This window comes from Calonectris borealis, chromosome 1 (assembly GCF_964195595.1).
Source record: "Calonectris borealis chromosome 1, bCalBor7.hap1.2, whole genome shotgun sequence".
Classification (NCBI taxonomy): Eukaryota; Metazoa; Chordata; class Aves; order Procellariiformes; family Procellariidae; genus Calonectris; species Calonectris borealis.
In genome coordinates this window covers 38280898-38297166 of record NC_134312.1, presented here as the reverse complement: position 1 = coordinate 38297166, position 16269 = coordinate 38280898, and positions in this window count along the sequence as shown.

Sequence of the window (16269 nt, the reverse complement as noted above, 5' to 3'; positions counted from 1 at the left end):
CACAGGAGAGATGCTCCAAACATCTTTGTGGCCCCTCTCCAGTATGTCCATGTCTCTCTCGCACTGGGGTGCCCAGGACTGGACCCAGCACTCCAGGTGCGTCTCACCAGGGCTGAGCAGAGGGGAAGGATCAGCTCCCTGGACCTGCTGGCAGTGCTCTGCCTGATGCAGCCCAGGAGGCTGTTGGCTGCTTTGCTACAAGGGCACATTGCTGGCTCACGGTCAACCTGGTGTCCACCAAGACCCCCAGGTTCTTCTCTGCAAAGCTGCTTTCCAGCTGGTCAGCCTCCAGCACATACTGGTGCCTGGGGTCTGTAAAAAGGCCACCCAAGGCGGCCTAACGAGAGGCACGGTTCTGCAGTTATTTCTCTAGTGGGAGTGGGAGGGCTCATAATTTTCAAACAAAAGAAAAAAAATAACTGTCCCGGATACCTTGCTGGATATTTTCTGCATATGAGGAGATGGTGACTGCGTGTAAAAATGGAAACTTATTCATGGTTTCTGTTAAGGATGTAGTGAGCAGACTTGCAGCTCCTGGCTAGACACTGTATCCACAGAGGATTCAACCTACCAGTAGCACTAAGGTTCTCTCTCTTCCAATAACTTCAGAGGATTTCTGCCAATTAGAGATCCTGAAAATCAATCTCTTTGTGTCTGGCATGTTTTGCTTTGGACAAGCTAATCTAGAGACCTACAAAACTATATCAGGCTTTGCTGGCTATTGAAAAACTTCGTGTCTGATTTTCATGAGGTGTGGATGATTAGAAATTGTTTTACATTGTGTCTAATTGATACTATGTCCATGGCAAAAGAACTCAAATTTTGGTGAGGTCAGAGGTTTGAAAGATGGTTGACTCCTACAGGACTTATCTGCAATATTCAGGAGGAGAAAATAAGAGTTTTGAGGATCTCATGCTGCAAATATTTTTTCCTTAATAAGTTTTTCCTTAATTTCTGAGAATCATAGGCAACATCTGAGTTCAAGTATTACATCCAACATGGGAAGGATTTATATTTAGCCCTCCTGTTGACACAGAGGCCATTCACAGAAGTAGGAGGTAGTGGTAGTTTAGGAGCCAGCAATCATGATTTCATTACCTTTGTTCTGTGTAACTAGAACAGAGTCCAAACCAGTAAACTATATACATCCTTGGGGCTTGAAAAGGGCCAACTTTCTACCAAGCTGAAAACAATTGACTGAAGTCAGTTGGGAGATGACTCTAAAAAGAAAAATGTTAATTAGGAGATATTTAAGAATATTTCACTAGATGCTAAGAAAGCCACAATACCACAATTGGGAAAGAAGGCTGTGCTGGTTACAAAATAACCTGGCTTAGAAGGAGAGCAAAATAAGCTAAAAACGTTTAAAAAAAAAAAAAAAGAAATAATGAATGAAAGGATAAAATGATAACAATGAATACAGATTAGGAACTATGAACTGTAAAAAGCTAATAAGAAAAACAAAGACACTCAGGTCGAATTTTATGGCTAGCATGTCTAAGAACAAAAAAGGACTTTCCTTAATAGACCAAAACAGAGAAGAAGCCTAACCATGGTGCTGGTTTATTACTGAAGAGAAGTGGTGGTGTTGCTGCTGTAGAGGACAGTGATTTATTCTGTATTTGGGAAGAGAGCTCGCGGAGAGCAACGGTTTCCCAACCCCTTCACAAACACATTTGACCTTGAAGACTTAAATCCTCCCATATCTAGACTTTAATCCTCCCGTATCTTTTCTTGTCTCTGTTTTCCCTTTCTACACCTAACCAGTCATGCTTGATTCTTTTCTGCTTTCTACCTCAGTCTCATGTCATAGGCTGCTGACAGGAAAGCAAAACACAAGGCTAACTCCTTGCCTTACTCATGCAGCCTTCATATAACTTTCCTGCCTTCAGAAGATTCGGCTGAGTTTAGCCAGCACCCTTCCGAAAGAAATCTATGCCCTCGGCAAGTGACTGCTGACACCTTTTCTTGCCCAGCTTCAAGTGATGCCAGGAGAGCCACTAGAACTCCCCAGATCCATTTGTCCTTTCCCTGACCGCGTGGGATGTATATCCCCTTTGGAGAAGGTACTGTAATTAATACTGATCCACACAGGCTAGCAGAAAACAGATCCTGCTGCAATTTTTTAGACCTCAGGTCTGCAAGGCCACTATGTTGCTTTATATTACTAACGACTGGTTAAGGTGTCATACTAGCGCCAAGGGAACACGGCAGTGCAGAAGTGAATCAGAAACTGGATAAGTTAGGTGAAGGATCACTCTCAGATGACTCTCCAGTACTGCAAGGTCCTGTACTCAACCCCGGTCCAGTTAACATTTTTTCACCCCAGGGGGGTGTCCAGCACTCCCCAGCCCTGCGACGGACCCCTCGAGTCGCCGGCTAAGGGGGGGCTGCGGGGGTTTTTCTCTGCGGTGCGATATAAACAGCCCGGCTGAGGCTGACGCCGACACTGCTCTGTGCGCACCAGGGTCCAAAAAAAGGGGGGGACCTCCCCACCCCAAACTGCCCCTCCCCAAATCTCTCCCCCTCCCCAAACACCTCCTCCCCCCCCCGACTCACTTCTGCCTCACAAACTAAGAAAAAAGAAAAAGAAAAAGACTAAGAAAAAGAAAACAGGAGACGGAGAATCTCAGAAACCACACAGACACCAAGAGGCATTATCTGAGTCCTGCGGGCAGTAGCTAGATCTCATCCCCTCTGCCAGTCGGTGTTGTGGGTACCCTTCCTTCCCGCAAAATCCTGTAGGAATCTGGGTTTCCAAATATCCTAAACCCCAAGTTCCTCATTTCTGTGGCACAGCACGATTCACAGGGTAGATGAGGGGGAAAAGCCTGTTCGGCTGATGGGACAGGACCTCCCCAGGACACATCTACAGGGCTGGACCTCACGCAGAGCCCAGCCACAGGGCTTCTCGTGCTCCCTCGGCAGAGAGCACAGGTTTGAACCCAGCTTCTTGCGCCTTACAAGATTGCGTCCTACAGCTGGGGCACAGGCTGCTCTCAAGCGGGCTTCTCTCAGCCTCCCCTGTGGAAAGAGTTTCTGTTTGCTTAAATTAATTCCATATTTGTTTGGACAGGACTAAAAGCATGGAGATTCAGAGATGAGCTGTGAGAATAAGTAAAGGCTATCCGCCCTCAGATTAAGGCGGGGAAAGCTGAAATTGTATGTACATACCTACATAGGTACCTCTGCTAATGGAAGGTGTTTCTCCTCTGAGAGGATGTTAGGGATTTCCACGTAAATAAATTTAGAAAATAAGGCCCAGCATCCTATTAGCACGACTGCCACCATCTGAAGGGGTTGTTCATCCCTGGAAATCAGGCTTTACGGAAGAACAGGGCTGGTTGGATCTCCCCCTGCGGTCTGCTGTAGTTCAAAGCGGGAGGCCTTAATGACTATGTTAACAGGGAATCAGACAAGGTTAACACACTGGTCTGTTCTAGTCTTATCACATATAGTGGACGATAACAAACAGCTCACCTAGTGTTACCTCTCACTGAAGTAACTCCCCACATTTTTTTAACATTTTGTAGATTTGTAGATTTGCAGGCTCCTAGTTTACACTCAGAAATATTCCCAGCTATTCTCAGCTTCCCCGGCAATCTTCCTTCCCTTCTCTCTCTGGCTTCCCTGCTTTTTCTTCCAAGGAAAATATCCTTCATCCATCTTTTTGTTAAAGCTTTGAAATTTGGAAAGGGCAGATAAAAAAAGAAAATCCTTGAGTTTGGACTAAACTGACCAGAAAACTGAGCAGAGCTTTGCCAGGAATATTGGACAATTTAAATAGATGACCTAGCTGGAGGCTCAGGGTGCCAAGAAAGGTAAATAACTGTCTGTCTCCTTTTCAGTTCGCTAAGTTGGATTTGTAAATCGCCAAATGATAAAGAAAGCATTTCTGAAATTTTGGAGAGAAGAAGTGAAGGAGAACTATCAAGACAAACTAATTATTTACACTTTCACAACAACAAAGGGATCATTGCTTTAAACTCACAAAACCACAGCCCACAGACAAAATCCAAATCACCCTTGCTATGAGCAGAACAGCAAAATCTCAGAGAATGGTAAGCACCATCCCAGAAATAGGTGGACTGTATAAACTCTGCTGAAATGTAGCAGGGACCCAGTAAAGACCCTTCTTTGAAAAGGGTCTTCTTGGGCTGACAGTCACTAGGGATTTTTTGGTGGGGGGGAAAGATTTTTAATGGCATCCTACACTTCTGGCACCTTCACAACCGTTGTTTGCTTCAGAGGATGTTCTCTCTCCTCAAGAATGAAAAATTTGGCTGGTTTTTAAGACCTTAGGGATGGAGTGTAACAGAAATCGGTCAATAAACCACGTGCTAAGCCTGACCTCCCTTTTCAGTTACAGGTGGACTTACTAATGTGGAAATGTCATGACTACATAACAGCCACAATGCTCATTAACATTTAACAAAGAGTAAAGGTAAAGAATACTTCATTTATGCCATTGGCATCATTTCCGTAGTCTGAAGGACATGGAAAGCATGAAGGAAAATTCTCTTATTAATTTCATATGATGATCCCTACTCAAGTACTCTCCTTTTCTACTGTGCCTGAAACTCCCCTTGAAATCAGCAGGAATATCTGCCTCCTAAGAGACATAGTCAAAATCTCAAGCCAAAATCTGTGTCCTCTGCTGGATAATTAACCAGAGACAATTTTGCCCTTAAGTTCTCAAATATCCCAGTCTTCCGATGACTACAACAGTTTTATGACAAGGAAGGATCTTCATTTGTTCCAATGAAGAACTTTCAACTGAATTTTAAAGAAAAAGTGGAAATGTTACCAAAAAAAGCACTAGGGGGATGAGAAACTGTCTAAGCTGAGGGAAATGAGTTAAAGCTAGAAAAGAAATAAACCTGAAATTTTAGAATTTAGAGAAATTTTAGAATTTTTAGAAAGTTGCACACAATGTACATGTCAAAGGACAGGGATTAGAACAACAGATTTGTGCCGAGACATGCTCAGGAGAAGTAAGTTTATTCACATAAGATACAGGACCATCCAGATACTGTGAAATGGCCTATTATAACTAACATGCCAGAATCATGACTGAATGCAGAACTCTCAGAGATAGGGTACATCTTACCATAAACTAAATTATGTGTTTTTCAAAAGTAAATAAACATATATAAAATTGATAGTTCCAGCTTTAGTACCCAAGCAACAAAATGTATAATTAATCATACACTGGAAGGAACAAAATCCCACAGTTATTACAAAATTGTAAAAGCCTCTAAAAGACAGTGCCACTTACGGACACTAGAGGTTACCAGCTTGTACCCAAGAGGAATCTTTTTTGTTTTGAATTGGTTGTTTTTGAAGAAAAGAAACAATTTTTATGATTGCATGTGAGCCTGGAGATGATGGTGGCTGGGTTCAGCTTCTTGTTGGCTTTGGCTTACTGTGCCGTACTGAGCAAGTCAATTAACTTCCCTATGCCTGTGTCTCTCAAATGATAAAGTAACTTCTAGCTGTGCAGCCTTCAGACTGTACTGCACATTCTTTGGTTGTCATTTACTATCAATATCAGGCTTGCCGTAATGAAATGCCAATTTTGTTGATCCTTCTTGATGCCATAGTATACTATAGCTAGAGCAATAACAGTAAGGGTAGCAAGCATGGTATGCAGAGATCTATACACTCCCCAGCTGTGCAATTCATTCCTTAACAAAACAAACAAAAAAAGACTGTGTAATTTTTTTTTTTTTAACCTTTAGAGTAGCTGAGGTAATACTAATAACCAATAGTAACCCACTCAGTGATGACTGCCTGGGATTAAAAAGACCCTGAAACAACCTTTCTAGCAGATAAGCCTCCAGGAATATTTGTCTCTACAAGACGCATGGACTAGAATACAACAGCCCATAAAACATTCTAGTAAAGACTAGTTATAGCAGCTGGTTAATGAGATGACTGACTAAGCAATAGTGTTAACAGGGTGAGTGACCTTCCTCCATCAGTCAGGAGCTATTTCCCTCAGTGTTTTTATCCTATCTATTGTTCTGTTACACACTCATTATGCGGTATTTAATTAACTATTTAATTATAGGTTTCTACCCACAGCTACCATTAATGATAATGCCAAGGAACAATACAAGGTCGTGGAGGAGCTGAGATGGACATAGAAGAGAAGCGCTAGAAACAGAGAACTGGGAGAAAAGCTTGTGGATAGAAAACATGAAAGGGAGAGCTCCAGAGAAAGTGGAGTTTGCTGCAAACGCAGAGGACACCTTTAGGGGTTCAACCAAGAACAAGAGCTCCATCCCTGCCAGGAGGCAACAGGAGAAGCAGGAAGAGAAAGGAGTGGAGAATAGCTAACTTTTTATTGATTCAGGGTCAGAGGGAAGAGATTTAATGATAGAACATAAATTAATTAGAACAGCCCATTAGAACCTATGGGCTCCCCGGCCCAGCCTATGACACTTGTCAGAGATGCCGAGGAAAGAGTTTAAGAACAGGGTAAACACAGTGATATTTTCCTGGTGTATTCTCCAAGTGACCAGAAACTCTGGAGACAAAGGTGACATCTTCCAGCTAAGTTAGCTGGAGAAAGTGAGCCTACCTACAGGCTCTGCTATAGAGATTTTAATAGCATTGTACTCCTAGAAAGAATAAAACTTTCAGAAGTTACTCGTTTCATAAGGGATAGAAACACTAAGTTTTTATCTGAATCTCAGCTATCTCAGCTTTTGTATCAAATGTGCATGACTGGAATTACAATGGGAATCAAAGAACAACACCACCCCCAAAAAAAAAAGGATTTGCTCACGGAGTCTGACTTAACCTTGGGAAAAGCCATCTGCAATTGCTTTGCTTGGAGGTTAAGACGTGAGGTTGTGCTTGAAAGTTTTGGAGAGGAAACTAGAGACTGCTGCAGTGCACTGAACCAGCAAACCACAGATTCATAGAAACATGCAGAGGCGAAGTAAAACTTAAAAAAATGCGAGGATTAGTTTGCAAGAAACAAAGGGGCATATTGCCAGAGTAAGGGAATAAACACTCTCCTAAGCAATATCCAGCCTTTGGATATTGCCATTTTTCCAAGAAACAAAACCAATTTTCATATATACATATACGTAAAAAGTGCAAAGTTATTCTCTGCACAGTGCATTACCTGTAGAAATGGTTCAGGGGACGATTGCTTCAGCAACTAGACAGTCTTCTGGAATATCAGTGAGGCCTGATCTGGGGGAAAATGTCACTTTATCCTTAGAAGTAGGTCCCAGGAGGAGGGCAATCATTCACCCCGGGCCCCTTGTCACTACAAAGTGCCTCAGTTACTTTTGGGGCTGGACAGGCAATCCCACAAACCCAGCAGTACGGCAGCCACTCTCTGGCTCTGCACATCCAAGGCAGGCTGGAGGAAGGTCAAAGCTCCTTTATGTCTGAGGTAAGATCTAGATATCCACAGATGGGAGGAGTAAGCAAGCAAGGGTATCTGAAATATGAAATGAAGTAAGGTCAGTCTTCTTCAACAGAGAAAACCTATAAGGGTGCTCAAATGTATTGGCAGGCAGGTGTGAATACCTATCAGTTAGGTACATCATATAGAGTGGAAAGCGCCTTTGTATCTAATCCAAACAGTAATCAGATATGCATGGTTTTCTCTTAATTTTCCTCTGTCTGTGCTGTTTCTTATTCTCCACTTCTCTTATCCTGGCTTCTCTTACCCAAAGTGTGACTTTGGAGTATGGTAAACACCAAGACTACTCTATCTATAGACATGGGGCTGGCGAGGCACTTCCACAGTGCCCAGCCCAACAACTTGTTGTTTACAGAACCACACAGGAAGTAAAATGCTCCTCCACTTCTCCGCATGAATATTTGTGCCTTAGTAACTCTGAGGAAGAGAGTGGTAGAGGTGTCTTTCAGGGACAAATATTATAGGAGCATCCCGGGAAAGTGATAGCAAAGAGAGGACCTGAGTTCAGAAGGTGCTATGAGAACGTGCAACACTGAAATTCAGTAGGAAATTTTCTGGACAAAACAGTATTTTCCCACCCTTGTAACAAATTTCTTTAAAGCTGATCCCCAAAGGGTGCTCCTCGAGCTTACAAGCCTGCTGCACCTGTCCACCCGCCGTGGCTCCCATGTGCAGCAGCAGCATGTGAACGATGCAGAACACATCAGGAACTCCTTCCATGAGCGCCGAGAAAAATCAACCGCTAAATCCACTGCTCTATATCAGTTTCTTCACTGTATGAAACGTGAGTCCCTTTGATGTAAAGTTAAGGGAGCCTTTGGTGTCTTAGAAGATTAACCTAACAGAAAACATATGAATATTATGCTCACTGGTTAGCGTGCTGATCCTTCTCTCCTGAGAAATGTAGAAATCCTTCCTGATACTCAAAAAAGTCAAGTGCAAATCCCACACTGATAAGAAAAGTCCCAAGGAAATGTAGTTAATAAAAACCCACCTCCTTGATGCTTTCTTCTACAGTCTTTCTGCTCACAGCTTTCGCACAGTTTTATGTGAACTTCAAAAAGCATAGTATCTTTCTAGGAAATAGGACACCATCTATAAATCCCTCAAAAAAACCCTTCACTTTTAGTCCTGAGTGACCAGGTCACTGTAGCTACACAGTAGAAGTTACTTAAGAAAATCCAAGAACTTTCAAACTTATGTGGACTAGTGCTCAGAAAGAGTGGAAAGGAGAGCTGTGCTGGTTTCTCTTCCAGCCGTGGCTTGACACCTGAAGATATATGTGATGTGATGCAATGCAAAGGCTTTTTTGGAGGCAGCTCAAAGCAGCATAAGATAAGCCTTGCTGCTCACTGTGATCAGCTTTTCTTGGACCACAGGGTCCGGTCTAGCTCCTTAGGGAGGTTCCTTGCAGTTCATTTCCCAGAACATGCTATTTGAAACAAGTTGGGGGTCCAAGTCTGCTTTCTGGAGTAGGTCTCATCATTTGGTGTTTTGGGGTGCTTAGGAGCACGGCAGCCATTCTAGGGAGGGGAGAGAGAGAAGCTTTGAAGTGGCACAGCATCTCCAAGCCTCCATGTAGCAGGGAGCTACAACTGCCCTGGACAATGGCAATGGGGATATTTGTCCTTAAAGCATCCCAAGACACATGTCCCTGCCAAAGAACCCCAGGCAAAAAAAGGAAGACACGTTTAGATAATAAGACACTCTGAATCAAGGTGCCTGACAGGGCTCAACAGGCAAGGAAAACAGAGGAATGCGTGGAAAAACTGAGTAATTGGGGGGTTTTGTTGATTTTTTCTATTATTCTTTGTATTTATTTATTTTCTTTCCTTCCCATTTCTCCTACCGCCATGTCGCAGGACACCTCCCTCCCTGGCATAATCTTTCCTCACCTCCCCTACTCAAATTCCAGCCGTGCCGTGCCTTTCGATGGCTTTTCTCCTCTCCTGCTCCAGGGGTGTTCCTGGCAGCTTGTTAATTAAGTAGAATCCCTGTCCTGATAAATTTCCTGTCGGTGCCATTGTGAAATACTGAATAACATCAGAAACTTCCGCTAAACTGAGCAAATAGTTGGATCCCAGTCAGAAAGCTTTCTGTTGAACCCAAGATGCCTGTGAGCAACAAAAATAAAAGGGAGAGATTGTTTTCTGCTGAAGTCACAGCAAACAGTTGACTGACTTACGGCTTATTGCAGAAAGGAAGGGTAAAATTTAATGCAAAATGAGAGCTTATATACCTAGTCTTCCTCACACTAAAAGCTACTCCATCCCTTCAGGGCTTCTCTGCCCCTTAATGACTTCCTTATTTACTTAACCTATGTATTGTAGTCTCGCCAGTCGCATCTCATCCTGCACATCTCTGAGCATCTTAACTTGAGAGATGGGTTCAATTCTGCCTTTGTTCGAAACCACAACAAACATCAGAAAAGCACTAGTATTTTCTAAGAAGGACCAAAATCTGCCTTAGGTTTCAGGTGAATCTGAGGAGCTATTCCGCGGGCAACTCAAGTTTTTGTTGCTCTGAGCCCTCAGCCTCCAGTTTGCAAAAGCCCGGAGCCCGCCCGTTCTGTGGGTAGCTCAGTGCGCAGACGAACCTGCTCTTTACAGAAAGGCACTCATATATTGTGTGCCAAACGGAGGGAAGGACAAACTCCTCCTCCCTTCTCTAACAGTCAAGTTGGGGAAGCAAAAAAACCCCAGGCTTCTCCCAAAAGTAAAATGCCAGAGGATTGGGGTGTTCCAAGTCAAAAAAGAGGAGGGTTTTTTTTATGATATAGGACATATGATTTGAATTAGATCACACAATGTAAACATTGTAAAAAAAACTGAAAATCACAATGTTTCATTAAAAATGTGAGTGTGAGGTGTTGTCAACACTGCTAGATTTTTTTTTTTTGCTTTATTTCACTTTCAGTAAATCTAGCAAAATCCACCCAGAATGTTTCAGCCCCCTTCCTTACAAAATATTAGTCCACTTTTCCTGTCAGCTCTATACTCCACTCTTTGGGACCAAATCGGCCTCACTTCGTTCAGTACTATACTTTTATACATGTATAATCTGTTAGTGATTAATATATCAGTAGGCAGTGCTCAAAATCTTACTGCCAGCTCCCCTTTATTTTAAAAGTATTAGAGTCCTGTGCAACCCTACAGAGACCTTCCCCCGTGTAGCTCTTCAGCTTTCCTACACAGAGCTCCGTGACTGCCAGATAAAGGGATTTTGCTCATCGGCTTGGTTATGTTTTTCCATTTAGCTCTCAACAGCAGCAAATGATAGTCCAATTTCTTCTAAACTCTCTGCTGTTTAGCACTCTGGTCACAGACTAAAACCCGATGGGGCAAATCATGGTGGCCCCACAGCAGCTGCCACTGCGGCTGGGTGCCGGTTTTGGGACACCCACTCCCCACAGGCTATCTTATCGATGGTAGCGGTTCCTGGCTGGCTGGATGCCGATGGGGTGCTCCTTCCCCACAAGTCCTCTTCCTTTCCCCGTTGTCCTGTTCAGCCTCCGCAGCTGCTGCTGTGCTCTCTCGGTCACGGGTTTAAGCCACTACAGGATGTTGCGGGGATAAAGCCAGGGAGGCAGATTTCCTGTACTTCAGCCTTAAAATCATGCTCTCTGGTGAGAACATACAGAAAATGCAGGAAAAGGAGGCGCTTGCCTGCTAGGGCAGCATTCCCAACCTCAAGAGCAGCTCCCCATCTCCTCCAAAGAAAACAGCAACGGTGTAGATGGAGGCATCCCGCAGAGCAGTTGTCATAGCTGAAGAGCTGGGCAGAACCCGCAGCTCAAGCTGGAAACTTGGCCTGATTTAGAGGTACGCTATGCCCAGGGGGGATGGGCAAGGGACACCTTGCTGTCACATCTCAGGTCCCTTCAATAGGCCCAAGAATCTTCCAAACACTAAGGGAAGAAGGAGTCCATCTTTCCTCAGCTGAGACCACCATTTGAAGGCAGCTAAGGACCAAAGCTGACATCCTCTTCCCATCCTGAGGTGGCCTTAACTTAAAACAAGAGCCTGCGGTGCAAGCAAACTAAAAATCTGCATTGCGGCAACATTGCATACAATTTCAAAAGCCAAAAAAAGAGCCTGGCAACACGTCCCAGACAACATACTCATATTGCAACACTTATTCTGAGAGTAATAACTTCAGGGTTAGAGCATACGAAGCATTCTCCACCCCAGTCCATCTCTGCATGGGAGTAGTGAGCAAAACAACATGAAGAATACATTTCATCTGTAACGATCTGCATATGTGAATGGCAGAGCCTGAAAATCATGTGGGCACACGTTCCGCCTGACAGAAAAGCAAGCGGGACTTACTCTCTGTTCTGTGATCCTGGATGGAGTTTAAAAGCTGGTGTATAATCAAGATGCAACTTAGCAATCCCATTTCCAATTAGTCAGTCCATTGTGCGAGAAAACGAGAAGAAAAAAGAAGGAATTCCTTTTTATTTCTAAACACGTGATGGCTCTTTTCATCATCATCAAAGCGCCTTCATCAAAGCTTTCCATACTCTCCAACAGGACCTCAGAGCAGAACACACCTCTGAAAGAAAAATAACTGTATTTCACTCACTCACCATTCACATAGTCAGTTTTGACTGCAGCAAAGTCCCAGTGCCTCCATCTTCTCTGAGCAGCGGTGAAATAGTAGCGGTGAAATACACTATTTTAACCTGCGACTAGTTCTGCAGCAGTTAGCTGTGTAATTCCCTCATATGACTTCTATTTTACTGGCGTGATTCCAGCCAGTGCCAAAATGTAGTCTCAGATACGTACTTCACCTGTTTTCTAAGAAAGGGCGGCAGAGCACAGGTCGCTGGTCAGGAAGGAAAGAGAAAAGCCATGCCCGCCCCAAGCCTTGCTCCCACCTTCCTTCCAGCTTCCGCAGTTTCCGGCTCCTCTTACTGCGAGAAAAGTTGCCTTCACCAGGCAGGTCATTTATTTGCTGCTGTGAATGTGAATAACCACTAGTCTCTCTGTTTTGAAGGACAGCACCATTTTTCATGTCAAAACACTAAGAAATCACACATCAAGCCTCCAAAAGCATACAGATTCAAAATAGGGATAACAACTCTGGGAGAACTTTTTCCCTTCTGATGTCCAAACTTTTGGCAAAAACCTTCTCAAACCTGAGAGAGCTAGAAACACCGTGTTCTCCTTTTAGTTTTGTAAAGGAAACTGAGGGAGGGGTTTGGAATTTTTGGGGGTATAGCCTGATATTAGCAGCTAAGCCTCCAAAAAAAAAGACCAGAGAAATCCCGCACTGACTCAATATCTAACTGGGAGAGCTTGTAACACAGGAGAAAGACCAAAAAAAAAATTTGATGAGGAGAAAAATAGGCATGAAGGACACAAAGGAAAGTTGCGTCTGGTTCATAACAGGAGTGTAGGTGTCAAAAATGGCCTTGTTCATTACCAGATGGTGCTCTCAGGTCCCTGCAGCATACTGGAACAGAGATAAATCATTCAGTTCTTTACATATTTTCCCCTAGAAGCCTGGAGACACATCACAGATATTGTGCACGAGTAAGAAGAAAATATGAAATGGAAAGCTGGATAAATGAAACATCATATCCAGTTCAGGTGCCACTGTGCAGTTTTTTTTACCAGCTCTAGAAAATGCCCTTGATCTATTTGGGGATGAAAGAAGGAGGGAAAAAGGCAGGCAGGCAGGAGGGGAGCAAGATGAGACAGGCAGCCAGGCAAGAGGGAGGGAAGGAAGGATGGAAGGAAGGAAAGAAGGAGTAGAACATTTTTGGTCTTCCAGCTTTAACAGTGGTGGCACCAACCTGTTTGCCATGGAGACACTGCAGGAGGATGTAAGTCAAACTCAGAACATTTGTTTATGAGGTGACTCCTTTCCTGGAGACCAACAACAGCTTATGGGATCAATAGTCAGTATTAGCACCAGCGACACTGCATGGGAACCTGCTAGCAGGTGAGCATGCTGAAAAGAATCACCTGCCCATATGAACTGTGTAGTTACAGCTTCATTATGGTAAGGATGGTTCCGATTCACTTTTTTCCTGATAGTGAACTTCAGCAAATACCAACCTTGCACGTGTTTGTAGTGCTCTGGTCCCTCTAACATATCATTGAGGGCTGTACATGGCTTCAGAGACCAGAGACCATCACCTTCTCTGCAGGCTGCTGCTTGAGGTGTCGTCACTTCATACACCCAGAGGGGAATGGTTAGAGCAAGGTTATTGTTACTTTGATTCAAATAGCAGTCAATGCTTACCATACAGATTGGTAATACCTGTAAGGTAACAAATCTAACAGCTAAATGCCTGATGCACTGTGTGTCCTTGAAGGAAAAAGGTATACAAAAACTTGTATATCCAAAATATAGACTAGAAGAAAAAATAACCTCTTTTTGTACTCCCTCTCTTATCTACCCATGCTATCCTTCCCAAGTCCCATCTCGGAATCAGTACCCACTTCAGCTCAAAGTACAGTCAGTCTTTCCCTTAGCCAAAGGTGCCCAGGTCTCGTTTCTGTAGTCACTGGCAAATAGAAATGGAGAAGCAAGCTGGGAAATGACACAGGAGATTTATTATGGGATATCCTTAATACAGAATGTATATTTAAATTATGTCATTGGTATCTTTCAACCTTTTTTCATTAATCTAAAGAAATATGCCCCAGGTTGAGATTATTCCCTGCACAGGGCTCCATCCTCTTTTTACATAATTACTGCATAATGTAAAATCTAACCACACACAGGTGCTGGGGTCCAGGTCTCCCTCATCCATATGAGTGGCCAGATCTCTAGGACAGAGTTTTTCCACTCTTTGTGATTTGCAGCTTTTCCAGTGGATGCACAGACCCATCTATAGCTATTTTTTAAACAAGACTGTCACCTGTAACTTGATAAGAGGTCAATGCTTTCCTCCTCTTTCATCCTCATGCAGCCACAGCCCACAGGATGAAACCCATCCATCCGTGTAGATGGCACAGAGCCATGTCCCCGTGTCCTGGAACTTGACTTTGCGTCTGCAGTGTTGCCACCTCAACAGGAGGCACAGAAAATGCCCCCATGTATCCTAAAATAGACAACACTCAACAGTGAAGTCACTTCTTCATCAGGAGGGGAACTGTTAGTTGGAACTGTTGAGGTTCAAGGACTCTGGGCAGGGACATCACTGCCCGTACAAGGAAAAAACAAATTCTGAGGATAAAAGTAATGCCTTTCTTTGAAGCGTATCTTGAAATGGAGATTAAAAGCAACCAATTGCTGAATTTCCCCAGACATTGCTGGACTAATCACACTTGGTCAGAGCTAGAAACGATCACACTCTCTTTAGGCACATCTTGATTTAATGACCAAAATCAGTCCATTTCTGGCTCTGCCCAGGCACATCAAGATTTGTCCTGTGTTGAAATTCATTATCGAATGGCAAGTAGCAGCTCTAGGTGTGCCAGCCAAATCTCAGAGTTAATTAGAGTCAGTTTTTCAGCTTGATTTGACTACATTTTTGCTCACATGTGGATTAGCCGAGGGATACAGAGGTGACATAAGCAAAGGCAGATCTCGGTGCTCTGGGAGTGCTGAAGCCAAACAGGGAAATTTTACAGAGCACCAAGGGCCTCTGTTGCTGTGCAGTAGCTGAGCAGGGTTGTGTTTCTTTTTAAGCATCTTAATAACAACTTGGTCCTGTTTTAAGAGTCATTAAATGGATCTAGGATGTTTGTTTTTCAAGTGACCTGCATTCTGCTGGTACTTTTTTCCTGGCGGTAAACCGGCTGGTGCACATTCAGTCAGGCTGTGTCAAGCCTGTGTGTCGCTGCATGCGTCTGGTCACGAAGATGTGCAGAGCACGCTCCTGAAAAATTGAACTGTAAATCTAAGGCTCATCTCATGTTGCTAGGATGCTGGCAATGGCTCTGTCTGGGGCACGCGTGGACCTGAGAGGTCGGTACTGATTGCTGAGGACAGGCAAGTGGACTGTAAATTCCAGCTCTCAGCGGAGGCAAGTAATTCTTCAAGGCACAGAATCCACATGTGAAAGACCTGAATGTGTTTTTTCTTCAAATCCAGAAGCTTCAAACACTCATGGGTTCAATAGTAAGGTCTCCAGGGCAGGGCAGCAAGCTGGCAAGTACCTGAGGAGGTACTCATTAGTTTAGCTATGTTTTGTTTTTACAGAAGTTTGACAAAAAGTTTTTTTTTTTTCTTTCAACCTTCAGCATGGAACAGCTCAGCTCCAGTATTTATGATAGAAATATCTCAGCTGATTCTTGACCGGCAGTATCTGGTTGTCATTGCTGACTCACTCTTAAGACAAAACAAGTCTCTACAAGGCACCCAGTGAATCCTTCACCTGCCTGCCACCTGAATTGCATTTGCCAACTCGTCCTCCAGAGAGAAAATTTATTATACCACTAACTAAGAAAGAGCCTTTAGAGTGTTTTAGTGTACTGCTATGGGCACTGTTTCCAAAGATACACCGTTAGGCTGTCTCTGTACTTTGGGATCACTGCTCAAGGTTAGCAAGCTTAGTAAGAGCAGTCAAATAGAGCAGAGAGGCTGCAATGTGAAATCAAAGGTGAATGGCCTGGAAACTGCTCCACATCTGATCGAAAATAGAAAAAATATTGGAAAGCTACGCCTGTATTTCCTTTCACTGGAATTGCAGCATAGCTGTGTTTGCATGGAGCACCAGTGGCACCTAGTGACCGCACCTAGAAGATCACCGCCAATTGATATGAACATAAGACACGGTGTGGACTGAGGCCAGGGGATACATCACTGACCTGCTGGTGGTGATGGCTGCAAACCTGGTCTAACCTCTAGCAGTTAGCAATATT